General features: G+C 46.6%; 1 pseudogene; it reads left to right on the forward strand.

Annotated features, from left to right (window-relative positions):
* The first annotated feature begins 2,528 nt into the window (after nt 1-2,528).
* On the forward strand, nt 2,529-3,198 carry LOC121048098 (annotated as a pseudogene).
* Nucleotides 3,199-21,130: the final 17,932 nt, after the last annotated feature.

Here is a 21,130-nt window from a genome sequence, read left to right on the forward strand (position 1 = left end):
TTTTTTTTAACTTTTCTTGATTGTACACCGAAAGTTAGAGCACTTCATACTTTCACCCGATTTGCTCTTGATGTTTGGTGGGCTATCTTTCGGTTTTTTACGGTATATTGCCTGTTTTAGGACACTTGTTAGAAGAGAATCTTGTTTTGTTGCACAGGGAAGGGGCACGCAGTTGCGCTTAGATGTCGCCGATTATTTGAATGAAGAGTTTGATGACATGTTTTCATGCGTGCTTTTTTTGGACGTTTCCAAGGCCTTTGATTCCATCGGTCACTCTATTTTGTTTTGAGTAAATTATTTAAGTTTGGCTTCCGGGGTCCCTTTCACGAGTTGCTGTCTGATCTGCTATCTAATCGATCGCAACGAGTTAGAGTTTGTTCAGAACTGAATACCATTTGTTATCTTCAAGAGGGTGTTTCGCAAGGGTCTGTATTATCGCCTTTTTTATTTAATATACATGTCAATGACCTTGTTTTTGTTACTTCCGATTGTGCATGTTATTAATATGCCGACAATACCTTGCTGATTTTTCAGCATCTTAACCCTTTACTGCACCTTGTTGCATATTTGCAACGTAGCGATAAACGACGATAAAAACATCTACAAAATGCATTCAGTGCTAGTTCCGCATGTTGTTGCATTTCCGCGACATACATCCGTGAGGCGAGCCATCCAGTGCTGCCATCTGTACTCAGGCGGCGAAACTGCTCTCTAAAAAGCGTGACGGCTACCACGTGGGCGCTCAACAAGTGACACAGGTAAGCCTTGGCTACTGCATACCACTTTCTATAGTGTGTAATGCAAAACAAAAAATTGCCACTCAACTCCATGTCCTGCTGATTATGTAAATACTAAAAAACTTAAGATTATCGACGAAGTTTGTCTTTGGAAGCAAGAAATAGCCATGTTGCACAGATGCAACGATGTGCACGACGGTGTTTTTTCTTCGTAGAGCAGACACGATGGACCCCAAACAGTTTTACAGCCGTGGGATTCCTTCCGACAGTGAGGACGGCGAGCTCTCCGGCAGTGACGATGACTCCGATTGTAAGTTGATGTTTTTTCTGGAAATCCAACTTTTTTTGACGTAGAGAAAAAAATTACAAGCAGTGTAGGCTTTATTGACAGAGATTTTCAGAAGAGACCATCCTTCGTCAGGTCTCACTATACAACAATTGCAAAGTTGTAGGTTTGTTTTCACGCTTTTAAAGAGCACACTTACAACCGCCAGGGAAGATAGTCCCCTATACAATGTAGAATTTCTCTCCAAATTATTTATTTTACCGCTCATTGTATGAGTTGTACGAAACGCTGTTATTTTCTGTACCCCAGATGTCCAACCCACTGCAAAATGTAGCGCCAGTTCAAGCGAGGCGAGTACAAGCTCTGACGAAGAGGAAGCTCCCACAAGCCAACTACCTGATCAGTCATCAACTCAATCTAAAAGAAGAATTATCTGGAAGAATGCAAGCCTGATGCGGGATCCTGAAACAGTCAAGTTCACTGGACAAAATGAGCTTCCCCAGAAAATTTCAGAGTTGGAAACACCTTTCCAATACTTGAAGTTCATCTTTCCAAGCGCTCTTATTTCGCTTATTGCAAATGAGAGCAATTTGTACTCAGTCCAGAAGAATGCCAGTAAGCCCCTCTGCACCAGTGTCGAGGAGATGGAAGTTTTTCTAGGCACCTGCATGTGGATGTCTATAATTCAGCTGAAGAACCCTAGGTGGTACTGGAGTGAAGCTACCAGAGTAAGCCAAGTAGCTGACAACCTCACGCTGACACGCTTCGGACAGTTGAAGCACAACCTTCACTTTGTGGACAACAGCTCTCTCAGCCCAAAAGATGATCCTGATAGAGACCGGCTTGCGAAGATACGACCGCTGGTCGATGCTGTAAATGAACAGTTGTCGCTGATACCGCTTGAAGAGCACTTGTCTGTGGATGAACAGATAATACCTTTCAAAGGTGCAAGTACACTGAGACAGTACTGTCCCTAGAAACAAAAAAAATGGGGGTACAAAGTATTTGTTCTCTCAGGAGTAAGCGGCTTCTCGTACAAGCTAGAACTGTACACGGGACAGGAGAACTCATCCCCAAGACGTGCAGGAGAGCCTGACTGTGGAGCAAGCGGGAACATTGCTGTTCGATTGTGCAGGTTAATCCCAAGAGGAGTCCACCACAAAGTGTACTTCGATAACTACTTCAACTGTCCAACCCTTCAGGTGTACCTGGAAAAAGAAACCATGCACTGCATTGATACAGTCCGGATCAACCGAGTAACGGGTGTCAGCATGCCATCTGACAAGGAAATGAAACAAAAAGGAAGGGGAAGCTTAGAAGAGAAGGTAGCGACCCTGGATGGCATTCAGCTGTCGTGTACAAGGTGGCAAGACAACAAAGCCGTCACCTTGCTGTCCACCTTTGTTGGAGCAGAGCCTGTCCTAACTGTGCCAAGGTGGAGCCAAAAAGAAAAGGAGGCGCGCGACATACCGTGTCCGTCGGTGATAGGCGCTTATAACAAGCACATGGGAGGAGTGGATCTTAGACTCTCTGATCTCTCTCTACCGCGCCCATCTCCAATTGAAGAAATGGTCCTTTCGTATTTTTCTTCATATTCTCGACTTGACGGCTGTAAATGCCTGGCTGCTGTACAGGAGGAATGCCGAGACTACTTCTGATCAATCAACACAAAAGCTCATGCCCTTAGCAGAGTTCAAGGTGGACCTTGCCACGTCACTCTGCAAAGCAGGAAAAAATCAACTTAAGAAATGGGGAAGGCCCAGCAATGAGTCAGTGGAGCAAGGCATCCAGCTGAAGAAGACAAGAGGTACTTCAGTACCGTGTCCACCTCAAGATGTCAGGATTGATCAGGTATTATCACTGGTGAATTAATCTGTGTTACAAACCTCACTGTTCATACTTCTATGCTCAGGTTGGCCACTGGGTGCTTTGGAGTCAGAAGCGACAGCGTTGCAAGTTTCCTCGATGCAAGGGCATTTGTATAAGCTACTGCTCTAAGTGTGGCACTCACCTGTGCTCAACAAGCAAGAAGAACTGCTTTATTTTGTATCACACAAGCAAATGAGGCCACATCTCTCACTGATGTCTGTAAATACAAGTTTGGCTCTGGTTCACACATTTTTAGCATTCGGCTATAAATATTCCGTTATTTGCATCTTGTTGCAAATATGCAACATACCCACCTTTTCTTGATATAATTTTTTTCGGAACTTCGAAATTTATTTTAGTGATAGTATTGTGATCGTTGTGGTATTCTACCTCTGCTGGAATAAAATTGTGAAAAAATAAAAAGTTGTGCAGTAAAGGGTTAATTTTAACCGCACCTTACATACCCTATGTTGCAATCAAGTGCTAATAAAGCTATTGACTGGTACACCTCCAATAATTTAAAAGTTAATTCAGCGAAAACAAAGTTGATATGTTTTCGTAATCCTATAAAAAAGGGGTTCATAGATAAGCCTTTTTCCTTACATGGCGGTGACTGTGAGTGCTGTAATTGTGTTCCTGTTGAGTGGGTGGAGTGCACAAAATACATGGGTATCATTTTTTAATTAGATATGTCGTGGAATAGGCAGCTGGCCTATGCATCTAGAGTTTTGCAGAAGGTAGCTTGTTTGTTGTATAATATTAGAGTTTTTGTGCCCTTTCACGTCAGGTTAATTTTTGTTCATGCCCTGGCCTACAGCGTGTTAAGGTACGGTGTGACTGTTTTCGCACACAGTGCTGGGCCGTGGTATACAAAAGCAATGTTTTCAAATGTATTTTGAGAAGTGCGGCCTACAAATCTGTTTATTCAGACAGCACAAATATTTTTAACGGTCTGGGCATGTTGGACTTGAGTTCGCTATTGCGACAAACAGTGACAGATATTTTGGGACGGACAACTTCATGGTTCCACATGACCCGACTCGCAACCTTAGATAGGCTGTCCGTTTTGAACGCCCAAGATGTTTTATGGGGTACAGGATGAGAACACGTGGTTATTATGTTCCCGATATTTTCAATAACATTCCTGAAAGTATATTTTCTGTAGACACTAAGAAGGACTTAAAGGCATGGCTTTAAACTTTTCCTTCTGAAACACTGTAGTTTTTTTTTTCTTCTCTTTTCTGGGTTTGTAAAAGCCCTCATATTGTTTTTTTTTTCCGTGTATATTTCTGTCTGATACTGTTCATATATCTATAGCTTACTTTTGCGACTTGCCAGGTCTCCGTCACACAAGCCATTATAGGCTTTGACGGACCCATTAAACCTTTGTACTATGGGATGGCAATAAAGATTATTATTATTATTATTGGTATTAGTACTTTTTGTGTGCTGATGTGTTCTGCCAGGACTATTTTTTGTATCAGTCATTTTTGTATCAGCTACTTTTGTTTGGGCAGGGGACCCGTCAAGCTGTCTTCACTGTTTTTTTCCCCGGCCTCCCTTTCATCAATTGATAGAAAAATGTTGGCATTAGTAGTAGTAGTATTTAAATTCGCTCCGGAGATTCCGCCCAGTAAGGATGCATGTCTGATTTGCTCTCGCTGCTTTTACGGACGACAAAGATTTCTGTGCTGCACTGAGTGCCAACTTCGCGCGCATACAAAGTGTGTATGCTTTCCGGAGACTGAACGCTCATTTCTTCAGCATGAGGTGAGCTCATATTTCTGCTAGAGCTATGTGAAGATCAACAGTGGAGCTAGGCATACCGTCTCCGGTAACCCCGGCCACCTGTTCACCCACTCTCCTCCGCTATCGGCCATCCCCTACTCGTCCGGTGATGCTGCCTGCCTCCTCTCCAGGTGACCTGGACGCACGTGGGGCCCCCAGCCTTCAGTTCCTTCAGTCCCTTCTCGACGCACTGGAAGTAATTTCTTTCCTCACCAAGGAGGTTGCTTCCCTCGGTGAAGACAATGCGCGTCACCGTCGTAAGCAGAGACAGCAGGCAAAACTCCAGGCAGGTTTTACCACCTGCCTGCAGGCGGAAGTTCGCAGCTTACGCGACGTGCTTGGCAAGTGTGCACGAATCGATGCTGAAGCTCAGGCACGGCCCTGAGGAGAAAGAAAGATTTGCTGCAGCCTTGCGCTTCCCTCCTGCTTCAACTTTCTCTGCAAAGTCACCAGTGCACCAGTGAACGGGACGACGAAAGATGATGCGTTGCCTGGTAAGCCGAACCCCATGATCCCGAAGGCACGGGTCTCCGAGCTGGTGAGCGTGGCGTCGGAAGATGACGCACTGTCTGTTAAGTTGAACCCGATCAGACCGAAGACTCGAATCGCTGCGCAAGCCGGAGCGTTCGTGGCATGCAAGCTGAGCGTTGCCCCCTCATCTTCCCTCTGGAAAGAAACGTTTCTGACCAAACTGGACCCGGTCACCACCTCTACTGACATCATTGGGCATCTGTGTTCACTCGATGTGGAAAACTTGAAGTGCCACGGACTGAAGACTCGCTACAATACCTACACCTCCTTTCACGTCCCGTAGCTGCCAAAGACTTCAAGAAACTCTCTGACCCTGCTTTGTGTCCGAAGGATTGTTTTTTTAAACCTTTCAGAGGCGCACTTCGTCAAGAACTCCTTCACTCGTCTGAAGAGGCTTACAAGCCCAACACTAAGTACAAAGATAAGTAACATTGATTTATTTTATCAGAATGTCCGTGGCCTGCAGACGAAAGCTGAATGTTTCTTTACCAACATTAATCTCTCTAATTACTCAATCGTTTGCTTAACAGAAACTTGGTTATGCCCTAGTGCTAGTTCCTCCTCGTATAGATATGCATGTTCAAGTATCTGGGAGTGATCAGTGCATCTCGAAGCACACCAGGATTCATTCAAGACTCAGATGAAACAATTTGCAGAAGGGATTTGCGTGGCTCATTTTGAGCCGGTCATCTTCATGGGTAAAAGGAAGCGTCTCAGGAAGAGTATGCGTGTCACGATTCTTTTCGATGTCATGTTAGCTGTTGAAGTTAAACAATCGTATTTGTTAAGATGCCAAATGCTTTTTTACCTCAGATTGAAATTGAGTTTTGAAACCTTGCATTCGTAAACGTTACAGCTTGACAGTGGTTTGTTTTTTACATATCTTTGTTTGAAACTTGCTCGTTGATTCTTACTCGTGTAATTCACCTTTTTTTGTGGCCACTAAGAAAAACCTTCAGAACGCACCCGTTTGAAGAATTGGTGAAAAGGCAAGCGATCTTTGTTCTTGTTCGCCGAATCTCTAGGGCCAGAGTTCGTTCTGAAGGACTTTAACATGCCCTAAAACGGTGTACATATTTTTTCTTGTACTTTAAGTGCCAATAAGGACAACAAGGTGCTTTTTTTTAAACATATTTTTGATGTACTTACTTTAATTATGAATATAGATGAGTAGACACAACTCGCCAAACAACGCTAAATGACACGAGGAAAAAAAAAAAAAAAAAGTCGAGCGTGTTTAGGAATTGGATTAGCGCGCGTCGCGCGTGTCCGGAAACAGGTAGATCTATCAAGCTTTTCAGGCGGAAAATAATCTCTACGTGTGATAATAAAGATACGTCACAAATCATGTCTGGTACGCTTCGCTTGGGAAGGCTATGCCTGCACACTCCTGATGTGGTCCCAACAGCCGCTCGCCACCGATTCGTTTCGTAAAGCGGTAGCGAGAAAAACGTTACAAGAGCGAGCAGCATCATTTCTTGCCTATGCTTTGCCTGTGCCGTGGAAACGCGCGGTCTCTTCGCGCATGCCGAAGCGGCATGCTTTCTAAGTTTACGATTGTGTGATGCAAATAAAGTGAGTTTGAATGTCACATGTTTTAGTAGCGGCAAAAGCTGCTACAAAAAGCAGAGCAACTAGGAAAGGTAGAAGCATGAAAAAATGTGAAAAGAACCTCAATATTCTATGAAGTTGAAAGACTACAGACGTATTAACCCCTTTCTGTCAAAGAATAATAGTCAATAGTAAAGAACTAAACAAATGCCAACTTTTAATTGGTTACAAATTTGTAACTGATGCAGTACAGCCTTCCCTGCTCTATTGCTTTTATGATATCAGGTAATGTGTAAATGTATAGGATAGTTCATAGCAACAATTTATGTCCAACCCATTATATTGTATATTTTCTCTAAATGCTTGAAGTTATATAACAAAATGCTCATCCTAAATTAAGCCGCACCACTAAATGTACAATAGCGTGTGACTTTTATGTTCTCAGCAAAAGAAAAAGATGCATACAAAAAGGGCCAATTATTGTGTTTCCTCTCTGTTAGAGCATTTTTCAGGTACAGTCACTGACCGATTTTTCGGACGCCAATAATTTGGACTTGTTCAATATTTCAGACCTAAAAGAGGAACCGTGACCTACCCGATAGAAATAGTGCATATTCACTACCAATGTTTCGAACAGCTTGAAGTCCGAAAGTTAAAGTTTTTAAACAAAATCATTGCGAGCGATCAGCGGGAAACACTACCGAGAAGCGGCCATATTGGATTTTACGTTGGCTGCACATGGATTTGCTTTGCTTGGCAGCGCTAGTTAAATACTGCTAAGTCCTACAGCTAGATGACGCTGTACAGATTTTTTCTTTCTCTAGCTGCGCGTCATTATCATCATCATTGTTGTTTCCACTTTGCTTTGTTCATTCGCCATTGCAGTCATGGACTTGCGCTACAGTGGCTTAAAGGAGTACTCCGGCCGTTTTTTGAGCTACCCAAACAAATTGCATTTTCTGACTACTCGGACTTTAATCTTCACAATATGTTCTTTATTTTCTCGAAATTCCAAATAGCATGTGAATGGGGCCAGCTGAACATGGAAAACACACAGAGAAAAAAATATAACATTCGCACCGCTGGACTAGCAACATTTAATGATGCCTCTTTTTCCTTTTCTGCTAATCCTTGATTCCGGTTTTCTTTTTCTTTACACTAACTTATATTTTTTTAATTCTTTACACTTGATTTACGTTTTCTTTTTCTTTACACTTAATTCGGAATTTCTCTTCGTTAGACGCATTGTCCTTTCTGCTGTCGGGATGTTCTCATCCCTTTTCTTCTCTCTCCCTTAAACGGTCGTCCTCTTCTTCTACCTTTGCATGGACCTCATGTCACTCCGCATGAGGTCCAGTCGCCATTTTGCACTCGTGGATTTGCGCCTCTGATCTCGTTCGGAAAACGACGGCTTGGACGTCATGGCCCCATACGTTGTTCTGCCGCCGCGATCTGTATTTAAGAAGCGCAGAAAGTACTCGACCATAACACTAGAAAAGAAGGCAGCGATTCTCAAGCTAACAGAAAGTTGCCGAACAGAAACGGAGGCGTAACCTAAAGCAAGGCACGCAGGCGTAACCTGAAACAAGGCACTATTTACGGCTTTTTAGAGCGCAGCTTTTAGGGGCCCGTTCTTGGCCCGAGCGGCGTCGCCGTCGGCGTAATTAAGGTCATCCCAAGGTCATCCCAAGGTCACGTGACCCCAAGGTCACCCCAAGGTCACGTGACCCCTCCCCAAGGGTCGTCGGGGGTCACGTGACTCCCCAAGGTCACGTGACCCCTTTCCTCAAGGTCACGTGACACCCCAAGTCACGTGACCCCCGGGGTCACGTGACCCCCGATGACGTCATCAGTGACGTCACTGATAAAGTCACCAGCATCCGCATCGTCATCGTCATCATCACTGATGACGTCACCGGCATCCACATCGTCATTGTCATCCTCACTGATGACGTCATCAGTGACATCACTGATGACGTCACCGGCATCCGCATCGTCATCATCACTGATGACGTCACCGGCATCCGCATCGTCATCGTCATCATCGCTGATGACGTCATAAGTGACGTCACTGATGACGTCACCGGCATCGGCATCGTCATCATCGCTGATGACGTCAGTCATCATCGCTGATGACGTCATCAGTGACGTCACTGATGACGTCACCGGAATCCGCATCGTCATCATCATCACTGATGACGTCACCGGCATCCGCATCGTCATTGTCATCATCACCGGTATCCGCATCGTCATCGTCATCATCACTGATGACGTCACCGGCATCCGCATCGTCATCATCGCTGATGACGTCATCAGTGACGTCACTGATGACGTCACCGACATCCGCATCGTCATCATCACTGATGACGTCACCGGCATCCGCATTGTCATCGTCGCTGATGACGTCATCATCGCTGATAACGTCATCAGTGACGTCACTGATGACGTCACCGGCATCCGCATCGTCATCGTCATCATCGCTGATGACGTCAACAGTGACGTCACTGATGACGTCACCGGCATCCGCATCGTCATCATCACTGATGACGTCACCGGCATCCACATCGTCATTGTCATCATCACTGATGACGTCATCGGTATCCGCATCGTCATCGTTACTGATGATGTCATCGGCATCGTCACGTGACCCCCTAGGTCACGTGACCCCCACTCAAGGTCACTTGACCCCCCCCCCCCCCCAGTACCCTTCCCTCCCCCTCCTCAAGAGCTGCGCTCTAATTCGGCGTTACAGGGAGTTGTAAACGGCTTTCACTTTTTAAGCCCACTTGGAAGTAATAAAGGCAAGTTTTTCAATCTGCTGATTTTTCGGACTGCTCTATTATTCGGTCGTTTTTTTCGGTCCCAGCGAAGTCCGAATAATTGGTCGGTGACTTTACTTTTATCGGTTTTAGGGGTGGAACTCATGAAATGTACTTGAGAGCTGCCATGGGAGCATCTGAAACAGCTGTTTTGGAGCAGATTGGGAGCAGCTAAAACCACATTCTGGAGCAGGCTAGGAGCAACTCAGATCAGATTTCATTGCACTTCAGCTTGTGTCGTAGACAAGCACGGGAGCAATTTCAAATGTGCTTAGCAGCACAGATGAACATGAGTGGTTCGGAACCTAGGTATAGATGGGATAACAGTGTAACAGATGCGAAAACTTGACCTCAGTGAGAACCAAAAAGCAAGTACCATATGTTTCTGAAGATAGTGTCCTTGATATTTTCTGAGTGGCTTTCAGCTGCTCAAAATGCAAACCAGCACTGCTTATAGCACAACCCCAACGTGCTCGACATAGTGATTATATGTGCGAACCACGTGACACGCGTAAGCAATGTACGTGCAGTTGCTCGGAGGAACAGGGCAACAAATTTTGAGTTTATCCTATTGTACAACTCAATATCAAAGCCGCAGACTATGGTTAACGGAGTTGTCGTATGCGAAGCGATGAGCCGGAGCAAGATTAAAGTATGCCGAGCAGATCTACCGCTCGGGTGACAGCTGCTGGCCGGCAAGGTTTCGGATCAAATCGCGTTTCAGTTCAATCAAATCACGATTTATCTTGCAGGAATGTGGTTCCAACTTGTAACGATGAGCACTAAAAGGAATCTTTTGCTAATATGTTTTTAACTGGTTGACGTCCGGAACCTGGGCCGCGGTGCCTCAGGCAATCCGATGCTTAACGACTCGACCTCACATCGGCCGACTTGCTGAACCGCTTATGTTTGAAGAATAAGAATCCAGTCGCAGGTGATGCAGCGCTTGGAATTCGACTCCAGAGTTTTTTGCGTGCTTCCGACTCGGGATACACAGGGAAAAATGGAACAAAAAATTGCAAGGCCGACCAAGCTAAACGCGCTCATTGTTGCCAATCGAGTTGATAAAAACCGAAACAAAGACAAAATATAATTTATATGGCGCACGTTGTGCGATTTGGAGCACAATAGTGCGAGGTATGGGCTGCGGCGCAGTTCCAACGAAATGGTGCAGTTCTGGCAAAATGGCGCAGGATGGCGCAGGCAAATGTGTCTGGCACAAAATGGCGCAGTCGTTCCACTCCTGGGTTTTTATCTGTTTAAACCGAAAACTCCGAACCCTAATCATGATCAACATAGAGCAGCTTGCCTGCACCTTGAAAAGGTTTGCATATTCTAAGTACATTTTTTTTTAGAGTTACCTACTAAATATAAAATGAAATAAGTAATTGCAACGCGAATAGCTTATTGCATTTACAGTGCGTTTTCAAATGCTCTAAAACAATTGTCGTCTGCCAACACTGGTGTCAAGACACCGTTGAAGTCGCGTCCAATCCAATTCAACTTAGCTTTGCACACGAGCACGCCCTTGCTTTGCTTCTTTGGTCAGGTTGCGGACACGTTTCTAGGCTTTTTGGTTTATAGTCGATTAGGCATTTTTTTCAATCATGAGTCACGTATTAATAAGGTGGCTCAACATGGGCAGGACCCGCCTTTTTGACGTTGTTAGTGTAAGAGACATTGCCGACACGAAAATCGGGGTACTCGTCATTCAAAACAGCAAGGACCCAAGTGTCTTCACAACCGACGTGCAAGTATGTTGGAAGAGCGACAAGCACCCTGCAAGGATCGAGGCTATCGGTAAGCTTGCTTTGATGTTCTCGGTATGGGAAGAACCCGGCGTTATTTTCACGTGTGATTTGCCAGCCTTCCATTTCTCAACCGTCCTTTCTGAACAGGGAGCGCCGCACAGATGGAAAAGCGATGCCAACAAATAACAAAGAACAAGGGGCTGAAAGACGTATCTTCCAATGGGGCATCAGGACACGATGACCAGGTACCTGTGCCCGTCATGATAGGTGTCAGATATTTATGTGACGGCAACGAGCTTCAGTCGAGAAATGCTATTTTAAGACCATTTGAAGGGTATGTGTTGTTTCTAATCCAAACGACGGGCGTAGCTAATAACTATTTCTACGCTGAAAAAGAAGGGAAGTTTAACAAAGCAGCAAATTATTTGTGCACAAGACATTTTGAGTTTTTATTTAGTATAGACGCTTTTAGCACGCGCCAGATTAAAGGCACTTACCGCCGGCCCCCACACCCTAACTGCCCTCACGGCCCTCACTCTCATGAATTTTCCTGGTTCAGAAACTCACTCACCCTCACCTCACCTGGGAAGATGAGGGTGAGGGCCCCCATGAGTGAGGTTTGCCGAGGTATGCCTGAAAGGTGCCTGTCGCGTAAAATCGAGGAGCGATCACGAGCTGGTTGATGGGCAACAGGGGGCAGTTGTGAAGGCAGTCAAAGGCAATGATGAGTTCGATTCTGCTCAACAGCCGGACGGTAGCATCCTAGGAGAGTCGGAATTGCGTGATAAAACCTATGTCATTGAATCAGTGGAAGGGGTGGACAGCTGTGACAGCTGTCCACCAGCAAATGCTCTGTAAGTGCAGTGCAGTGAAGTTTCATTGGCACCCCAAGGATCCAAAACTAAAAAGAGAGCGGCTTTCCACGCTGTACCGCAAGGATTTCATGCCTACAGAACACAGTCGGGCAAGTTCAACGTATCTTTAATACCATCATGCTCTGTCGCATAACATCCGTGCCCAATTCCAGGTCTGTTTGGCGCACTTCATGACTGGTAAGAAGACAGACGAGAACATTCTCCCTCAGCGCAAGGTAAGTGCGTTCCTAATGACATGAAAATTCACTTTCTGATTTGCTCAGTATGCCCTAAACGTTATAACAAGGCACCTGTCACCTTTCAATATCTAACATATTTATTATAATTGGTTACTGGCTACTCTGTGCTCGGTGCCTACGCTAATTTGTCACTTATTAAACTGTAAAAACCTTAACATTCGCAAATTGATAATTTGTGAAATGTACAGGGCATACAAAATGCTTTCTGTCTAGAGACGAATTTCAGCTTGTAGAAATCGCTAAATTTAGTGTATAATTCACGAAAATATAAGGTTTCACAGTGATGCGGAAACCTACAGAAAGGTTTCACGCTTCTAAATTGCTTCTATTTATGTTCATAACATTGTATTGTACATAAAAACAATCTGCTTGGGAGGTTAAGGGCATTTATTTCGTGTACTTCTTACATATGAAGACCGGGTAGAAACGATACCTTCTATATTATTTTTAAAATAGAGTACTGTATACACCTTTCCAAAAAAGACTCGACCCCAGGGGCAACAAACCGTTTTCGATCCCAGTCACTGAGTTTGAGGCTAGTCTCTCACCGGCGTCCCTCCTAACCCTAACCGAGTGAACTGTGATTTCAATAGGTGCACCCTGCGTAGGCGCAGTTTCAAACGCTGCTGGCGGCTAAATTCTCGTCATTTACCGCTATATTTTGTGTTTCATGGTACATGTATTTTCCCGAGGACATTAAGAAAGCATTGTGCCACATTTAAAAAAGAAAAAAAGAAAAAAAAAACTGTAAACTTTTTTTGTTGGGTACGCGCGCGACAGAACGAATGCGACTGGTAGTTATTTTTTTTTTTCCTCAGGATAAGTTTTGACGGCGCCGCGGGATTTGCCGCAATTGAAACGACAAAGCGCTTTGCAGACAAAAATAAATTGCAAAAGAAGAGGGCCGAAAGGCGTGCATTTTTCACGCTCAGAAATAACAAGTTTACCGATGGACACGACACGGACATACAGTTGAGGAAGTGTTAACATTCGAACAATATATCGTACGTACCACACGATGCAGCGTTATCCGAAAAGAATTTATTTGAGAAAGATCTCAAATCACACAGTCACAGTCGACGACAGTCACATCTTGACGATCGGACGGAATCCGAGACGACTGCGTTTTGGGGCACGTTTTGGGGAGAGCTTCCTTTTTTCACAACCGCACCAAGGCAAAGAAACAAAAGCGACTGACCCGTTTTTCACCCCAACCCGGACAACTATTTTTGGAGATGACTGAGGATTCTACGCGGATTATCTCTGGGAGGGGGGAGAACAATGTTCGCAAAATCGCGTCGAGGGTCGTTCGACGTCCTTCACCTCCTTCGCTTCCCGTGAATGTCGAGCAGAAAAGTTTGAATGGCAGGCACTTACCAGCCTTCTTTCTCACAATGGAAGATAACACAAAAAGGGCACGCAGCACGCATAAAAAAATTAAGTGGAAACTTTCAAAAGGGGCGAGAAAACGTCGTATACAAAACCGCAAAAATGTAGGCAGAGAACCGCGCTGAGCGGGTCTTCACAGTCCCAGAGAGTGGCAGAAAATTTCTAGTTGATAGAGGGCGCGAGAGTCGCACCAGCCGCATCAGCATCAGCAACATGGCGGCGGCCTAGGAGCGTTTTTTGGAAAGGTGTATAGGACACCCACGCATTGTCTATCTTTCTCGTTTCTGTTTTTCTTGTTTGAAAATGGCGATCTGTGCACTTTGTCGTGCTTCTTAGTGTTAACGTTTCTAGGAACTGTAGTGTTGTTGCATGCAGGGATTTTTTTTATTTTTTTTGTCGGATGGGGGGAGGTTTGCATTTTGTTTGTTTGCCACTGGACCTTGCCGCCCTTACCAGGCCGCTTGCACCTCGTCAGGCAACCTGCTTGCCTTTTGTGCCTGTGGATTGTTCAAGTCTATTTGTACTAGATATAACTAAAAAAATATATGCTTAATTGAAAAAAAAATGAAAGCCGTTTACAACTCCCTGTAACACCGAATTAGAGCGCAGCTCTTGAGGAGGAGGAGGGGAAGGTACGGAGAGGGGGCTATGCCTTTCCGCCTTTCCTGCTCGGCTCCCATTTAGGAGAAAATTTTCTACTAAATTTAGCGGAAAAAATTTACCGCTAAATTTAGCGGGGAATTTGTTCCGCTAAATTTGGTGGGAAAAAGCTCTCCACTAAATTTAGCGGGAAATTTTTCCACTAAACTTAGTGGGGAAATTTTTCCACTAAATTTAGAGGAGAAATTTAGCCATCATGCACCGCGCGGTTACGCCTACGTTGATGGTGACACCACTCAAGCCAGAAACGGGCGCCTAAGAGCTGCGCTCTAAAAAAGAAAAAAGGATCCCCGAGACGGTCTTTGACATGGACGTTGACATAAGCAGTGTCCAGAAGTACTTCACTAAAGACAGATGGGTTGCTGTACTGGCAATGGTAAAAACTAAGAAAAGTGTGAAGAGGAGGGGTAACGAATGTAGAGACCTGTTAGAAGAGTCTGCGGTTTGAGGCCCGGGCTTACGTTGGTTTCATCAAGTCTGTTCTTCCATGAACATCATGTCATGATGTTCATGGAAGATGTTCTTCCATGAACATCATGTTTTGTCAAAGGTGTGTTGCAGCAGCACAAACGTGAAAGGTTTGCTCGTGAGTGCAATGCAACAAAAACTTTCTTCTTGTTGGTAATCTTCGTCATAAGTTGGTTTTAATGCTTGCGTGGTGACCAACATTCCCGTGGGAAATGATTATTCTATACGTAGCAGACCTGCAATAGGGTAGTCCAGTCTGGCATACATGGCTCTCATGTGACACCAAAGCAGGGTGATTCCACGTCAGTTAGTGCAATGATGGACCAGGTCATATTTTTTATGTTTTCGGTAAAAATATATATGAAAGCCATGTTCTTGAGAGGAACATTCAGCTATATATGAATGCCGTAACAATTTTTTTCGCTGAGATATAAAATAGAGAAGCTCGAGGCATGGAAATAGAGAAGTTTTCACGATGGTATTTTGCACAATCGTCGTTTTCTCATCGAAGCTTTCACGTCACCATAACTTTTTTAATACATTTAACAGAAGACATACAACATATACACAAAAAATTGGATATATCAAAAAATATTTTTATGCAAACAAAATTATCAAACATGGCATAAAAACATGTTTTAGAGACATTCACAATCTTTTTGCAAATAAACCACCTTTCAGAATACTTTACAAAACATATCAAAATCTGTGTCTTTAAATATTCTTTACGAATATATAAAGATACTATGCGCATCCATAATTGTCTTGCTATTAACCCATTAGCGCCCAGTGTACCTTAAAAAGTACACCCAAGTTTTTAATTTTTTTTTAGCATTTAAGATTTAATATTATACTGTAATTAAATGCAAAAATGCAAGCGTTGCTTACCTAGGTTGCTAGGTTGCTTACCAGTAACCTAGCTGTGTTTGGAGATTTGTGTTTGTCCTTTGTCGCTCTTGTTCCCGTTCTCCAGGGATTATTTTCGTCAAGATTTAATATTTTGTTCTTGTTAGTTCCTTTTTTTGACCCCAGGTGTTGGGTCTATACGTCTAAATAAGTAATCAACGCCTGCATTCCTGTATTACCACTCTGTCCACCCTAGGAAATTGGGAAACATGTGGACGGTGAAGGCAGTTCAGTAGCGAACTGTCCACATTTTTTTCTGGCCGTGTTGCATTAGATTTTGTCCTGATTTTTGCTAAAGTTGTTTTACTATAGAGCAAATACAACGCCGCATATTTTGGTTTTCATGTTCTGTGTTGTATTTCCACATAACGACTGATAAAGATATGTGTACTTAGTATAGCACAATGGGCTTTCGTCCATATTTTCTTGCAGTCTGCAGCGGTTAAGAATTCCGACGTTTTCTTCGGAAAAAAAACGTTCTGCCGGTTGAGTGAGGCTTTAGAGGCAGCTCTAGACGTTTTCCAAGATGCCAACAAAGACGTCGATGTCGTCATTTTACCTCCTGACCCGTCACCTGACACAGACGAAGAGGAGGGAGATGATGCAGCCAGCATTCAAGTGAATGATGTCTCAGGTAAGAGACTCAAGTTTTATGAATACTGAGCAGGTCCTGTTGACATTCGACACAAAGACTGAACGTATGCATGTTTGTTTTAGGTACACTAGAAGTGCACTGCCAAGCGAATGAGAAGGACGCTGACAACCAACCGCGGTGTGCCAAGCAATCAAAGTCACAAATTCAAGCTGGATGAGCAGCAGCCCGGAGTACACTTGGTCATCTTCAACAAATGGAGCTGAACAGCGAGAAGAGAAGCTGAAGTCTGACTTCTTAGGCACGTCTCCAAACGAAATCATCAGCACGATTCTGGATGAAGACATCTTGACTCATATTGTAATACAAACTGGCATGTATGCCAAGCAAAAAAATGAGCACAGCTTTGCTCCTAGCCTGGATGATTTGAGAAAATTCATCAGCATTCTCGTGCTGAGTGGATACCACAAGCTTCCCAGTCAACGGCTGTACTGATCTCTTGATGAAGACGTTGGCATCGTATGAGTCTCCAAATGCATGAGCAAGCAGCGGTTCCTCGACATAAAGCGGTCCTTGCATTTAGCCAAGAATGACCTGCTTACGGGAACAACAGATAAAATGTATAAGGTGCGTCCATTGATGAACTTCCTAAACAAAAAATTCGGGCAACATGGCATTTTTCACAAGACACTCTCTGCTGATGAGTCCACGATGAAGTACTTTGGTCACCATCCTTCCAAGCAGTTCATTAGAGGGAAGCCGATTTGTTTTGGATACAAGAACTGGATGCTGTGCAGTGCGGAAGGTTACTGCTACGCATTTGACACTTACTGTGGAAAGTCCTCCATCACAGACACCAGGCCGCTAGGAAGACGTGTTGTACTTTCACTACTTGAGGCCGTCGCAACTCCCACAGACCATGTCGTGTTTTTTGACAATGTTTTCACTAGTCACAACCTCCTAGTTACGCTGCAGCAACTGGGGATTTTATGCTACAGGAACAATCCGGGAAAATCGCCAAAACAAGTGACCCCTCGCCTCCAAAAAGGAAATGGAACGTAAGCAGAGAGGCCAATTCTGTTCGTGTTTCTACCCAGATGCTGAAATACTTTGCGTAAAATGGAAAGATAACAGTGTACCGGAGCTATTATAATGAGGTATTATAGCTATTCTTTTTTTATTCAGTTTGTCGTGCTATGTACAGTGCATGTGGAAGGTATTGCACTTGGAAAAATTGTCCAGTCCTGGCTATCACCTGTGCGCAAATGCGAGCACACTCATTCAGTGTCATAAGGCGTCTGTAATGGGGGAAACCATTTTGAGACAAAGTAAGTGCTCATGCTCTTGGTGTGAAGCCTATTTGTTAGTCCGTCTATGCTTGTACCTTGCCTTGCAAGAGCACAGAAGATTGCTTTTGAAATTAATGTGTACTTATATCTTCAAGTCAATTGCAGACCTGCCAACCCTACAATGCTGAAAATACTACAGGGGATGCCAAAAAACACTAAAATTGTGTGAAGAATACGAAAACTGTCTTATTCTTCAAAAACTTGGTTTAGGTAAGAAAAATGCCTAAAAAAAAAGTCAAATTTGGGGGTTTTATGAGCCAAACTAACGACTGGCATCTGGCATGCCCCAGCGGAGGACTGGGGATTAATTTGGACCACGTGGGGATCTTTTGACGTGCAACCGAAAGCTCGGTTGCACACCTTCTCCGCAATCAGCCTCCGTCAGATTGCGGGCACCTCGGCCGGGATTCGAACCCGCCACATGACAATCCGTAGACCGCCGCTCTCGCCTCGGAGCCACCGAGGCGGCTAAGAAAAATGCCTCAACTCGTGCACAAACACATCATACATTGCACAAAATGTCTTATTCTTTAGAAGTGGAAGGTTGGGCCAACACTGAGGAAGTTGCAGCTTTTGCTTTTCTTAGGAAGTTGTTGTCAAACACTTGTTCATGCCACTTTCCGGACTGGCCGCATCTCACAACTAACAACTGTTCAAGAGTCCTTTTGGACATAGAGGAGCGCAACTGCCTGTGTGCCTTCTTCACTTTGCTGAAAACTCTTTCGCATGTGCCTGGTTTAACGTGTGGAAATGCGGTCATTTCCTTTCCTCGAGAGGCCCTAAAGCGGCCGCGGAGCGAGCCGCTGAATTCATTTGTTCAGCCGCACGCATCCGTCGGTCGCGAGGGGGACAGCGCCATCTTAGAAGCCCTGTACCCTCGTCACCCCCTCCGAAAGGGGACGCGATTGTCCCCAAATCCTGGGACCCCTGCGGTCGAGGGTGCGCTAGGGAGACGACGACGAGGGGTTGTCGAATGCCGAGAGGAGGGACTCTCCAGGTGGCGATAGGAGCGTGTGGTTGTGCGTCGGACCCGTCTCCAGTACGTTGGCGCCTGTCGGCTCTCAGGAATGCATCGAGCGGTGAGTCAATTCTCGTCACCGGTGCTCAGTGTGTCGCGTTATTATATGCCTTTTATAGCTTCTTGCGGTGATTAAACTGTTTGGTCACAAGGCACACTGTGGGGTACGTTTGTCTCTTCTATTAGAGCGGCGCTGTGCAGCAAACGAACGAACCCGCCGCGGCGGTTGAACGTGAGTATGCTGCGGGGTGGGTGTTGAAACAAGGGCTCTCAGTGAGCCCCGGGTCTTATTGTTCTGCGAACGGAAGCTCCCACATTTTCGCCCACGTCGCGTGGCGAGCTGCGGCGCCGGCGACATTAGTGTCGTCAAAGCCGCCGCCGACAATGGCAAAAGCCAGGCACGTTTGCTTAGAAGCAAGGCAAGATCGAAAACGTTTTTTTCAAACTTGTCTTTCCACACAGCGCGCGGCCACCTGGGAGACAACCTTTTCTTTTCAACCCCGCGCATCTCCCGCTCACCAGGCGGGGCGAGCTTGGTCCGATGTTTCCCCATTTGGTGCACTTGTGCGCCTCCAGGAAGGCAGGTCAACGAACCCATTCTCAGGGACCTCGCCGCGCGTGGCCGACGAACGGCCTCTATAGTCTATCGGGTGCCAACGGTCTGGAGAGAGCGCGCTTGGTTCATTGCCTCCCCGATTTGGGGCACCTGTGCACCGCCGACGAAGCGGGTCGACGAACCCCTTCTTAAGTACCTTGGTGCGTGTGGCCGGCGAAGGGACTCTGTGGTCTATTCGGCGCCTACGAATCTCCAATTGGCAGCTTATGCGTGCCATTAGGCTCACTCCTCCCCAAAGTCGTTTGGGGGTGTTGTTGTCAAAAAAGCGGCAGCCGGAGAGAGCCCTTTGTGTTCCTCCGTGCCGGGCCTCCGGGCACGGATGCGGGTGGGCCGGCCGGCGCTTGGCAGACCTACTCGGGCGGCGCGTCCCTGCACGAGCAATTTTCGGCTGCCACCCTGCCTCCGGCCTGGGGACCTCTTGGACCGTCCTCCTCCCCGTCGACCACCCAAAGAGTGGGATCTTGCCTATAACTTCGCCGCCTGGGAGGAACCGACTTGCATTCCCCGGCTTTTTCTTCGAGAGGTCGAGACTGTCACCATGAGCCCTCAGCGGAATCATCGCCAGCGCCGATCCGGCCGTCGTCCTGCCCTGGCTCCTCGCGGACCTGAGGCGCCCTCCCGGAAACCAGCCGCCGGCGCGGGACCGAGGGACCGTCAACCTGGTCCTACCGGCGGCCGCGGGTCTTCGCGGCGAAAAGAGTCAAGGGCCCAGGGTGCGTCGTCCAGAACGATCACCACGTGGACGTCGCAGACCACCGAGGACGCGGTCAGAATGGCCGCCGGGGCATGCCTGACCCCGGTGGACGGGGCAACCTACTGCTCCGACTGTGGCGGCCTCGTGGTCACCTCTACGACGGAGGCCCAGCGCCAAGCTTCCCTCCTCCACCGGGGCCGAGTCAGTGGAGACGGCGGCGGCGGCCACGTTGGGGACGGCGCCTTTCTCGAGCGACCTGAGGCCGTGGCCTGGGTACTGGAGAGCGTCCAGCGCGATCCAGCATTCCGGGACGCGGTGCTGGCCAGTGTTCTGCCCGACCCCGACCATCCAGACGGAGGGGCGGCGATTCCGGTGTCATGTCCGGGGGCTCCAGCGGACCTCCCGGGGGCGGCGGCAGCAGCGGCAGCGCCACCGGCAGCGCTGTCGCCTGCGCCGGCGGACGAGCCCGGGCCAGTGGTGGGACCTTTGAATCCGGGGGCCCCATCGTTCACCTTCGACGTCGTGATGCTGCTGTGAGTGCCTGTGCACCTCGGTAGCACTGTTTTTTTAGTTTTGGGGGAAGAGAGCCACAGCCACGTCTACTTTTTTTGACCGACCGCGCATTTTAAGGGGGGAGGATGTGGAAATGCGGTCATTTCCTTTCCTCGAGAGGTCCTAAAGCGGCCGCCGAGCGAGCCGCTGGATTCATTTGTTCAGCCGCACGCATCCGTCGGTGGCGAGGGGGACAGCGCCATCTTAGAAGCTGTGCCCTCGTCACCCCCTCCGAAAGGGGACACGATTGTTCCCAAATCCTGGGACCCCTGTGGTCGAGGGTGCACTAGGGAGGCGACGACGAGGGGGTGTCGGACGCCGAGAGGAGGGACTCTCCGGGTGGCGATGGGAGCATGTGGTTGTGCGTCGGACCCGTCTCCGGTACGTTGGCGCCCGCCGGCTCTCGGGAATGCATCGAGCGGTGAGTCAATTCTCGTCAC

This window comes from Ixodes scapularis, unplaced genomic scaffold (genome assembly GCF_016920785.2).
Source record: "Ixodes scapularis isolate PalLabHiFi unplaced genomic scaffold, ASM1692078v2 PGA_scaffold10__122_contigs__length_95168666, whole genome shotgun sequence".
NCBI lineage: Eukaryota > Metazoa > Arthropoda > Arachnida > Ixodida > Ixodidae > Ixodes > Ixodes scapularis.